Source organism: Chrysochloris asiatica, unplaced genomic scaffold (assembly GCF_000296735.1).
Source record: "Chrysochloris asiatica unplaced genomic scaffold, ChrAsi1.0 scaffold00372, whole genome shotgun sequence".
Lineage (NCBI taxonomy): Eukaryota > Metazoa > Chordata > Mammalia > Afrosoricida > Chrysochloridae > Chrysochloris > Chrysochloris asiatica.
The window spans coordinates 56,004-57,570 of record NW_006408890.1 but is presented as its reverse complement, the minus strand read 5'-3'; positions in this window follow the sequence as shown (position 1 = coordinate 57,570).

Genomic DNA, 1,567 nt, shown 5'->3' with positions numbered 1-1,567 from the left:
AGGCCTTTCCTCGGAGGCGTCAACTTCCAACCTTTGGGTAGCGCCTGAGCACATTCATCATTTGTACTTGAGGAACCTAAATGTAAGCCCTCTTTTTCTTGTGCTTTTTTCATAAGCTTCCCTGCCCTCCAACCTTGCCTCAGTCTCCCAGGTGTTCCCCAATGAACCTGATTGTTTTCAATGCTATAGTGATTCCAGCCACACCAGGGCAGGGGCTGTTCCAGCAGCAATCTTAAGGTTTTCTGTGGGAGCTAATCCCTCCAGCTTCAAGTCCTGAGTGAGTGAAGTAACTCCTGGACTTGGTGTCTAGACACTAAAATCCAGGGACTTAGCAAAGTGGACGTAGGAACTTGGTGCTTTAAGAAGGAGGGATTCCTGTTGGTCTTTCCTTGCCTGGAGGAAAGATGACTGATGAAGACAAGAGACTTTGAAGTAATTAGTCCAGTGGACCAGCAAACCACATGAGCATCCATCTGCATGACCGCGAGACCCAAAGAACTACATGGTGTGGGAATACCACTGCCCACTTCTCTGAATGGGAGTGCATTTGTTGTTGTTGTGAAGTACTGTCAAGTCAGTACTGACCCAGAGCGACCCTGTATAGGGTTTACAAGGAGCAACTGGTGAGCTTGAACCGCCAACCTTGCAGTTCAAACGGCTATGCAGTCTGACACATTAACCCCCAGCACCACACCAGTGTCCTAAATAGAGTGGGAGAAATTTTTAAAAAGAGAGCCAGGCTTATTGGTAAGATAGAGACTGATGGAACCCCAAGTCCCCTTCATATCTGTAATTGAACTCACTCTATGCCTCAATTTTCAGCCAAATAGGTCTACAGGGGGAACAACACTACGGAATGGTCAACGATTCAGGGTTGAAAGGGCAGCATTTACCTAGGGACAGAGTCCAGAAGGGGAGGGAGGAGAGGACGAATGGAAACAAGGCGCACAGAGAGGAAGCCGAGTAACTGTTTCTACACAGAGGGGATGCAGTCATTGAGATGAAGTCAAGTAGGGTTTGCTGAATGTAAAACTCATGATCTGCTCTGTAAACCTGCACCGAATTCACAACAAAAAGTTTTGTTTAAAGACCAAGAAAAAGAGGAGAGAAGAGTTCCACAGCAGGTCTGCGAGACAAGTGGCAGTCTTGGTCCCCAGTCCCCAGCCAGCGGGGCCTAATGTGCTTCCAGGGGTGGATCCTCCCAGACCTGAGGACACACCAGGAGGGGACTATGCCCAGCTCCTCCAATAGGTGAGGGACCCTGGGACAGGTGGAAGGTTGGTCCACGTCAGAGATCAAATCCTCACCTGCAACCCTGAGCTGCCCAACACCCTCCCTCCCTGTTCTTCAGGGTGCACCCAGCTTTCCTCACAAGGCCCTGGGTCACCTGACCACTGGGGGTGCTTCCATCCGTGCCCCCACCTCCACCACAGGTACTGACCACTGAGGGTCCTTCCACCCCATCCCCATGGTGCTCTGTCCTCTCTCACAGGAAGTGACCACTGAGGGTCCTTCCACCCTGTCCCTACGGCCCTCTGTCCTCTGCCATAGGTACTGACCACTGAGG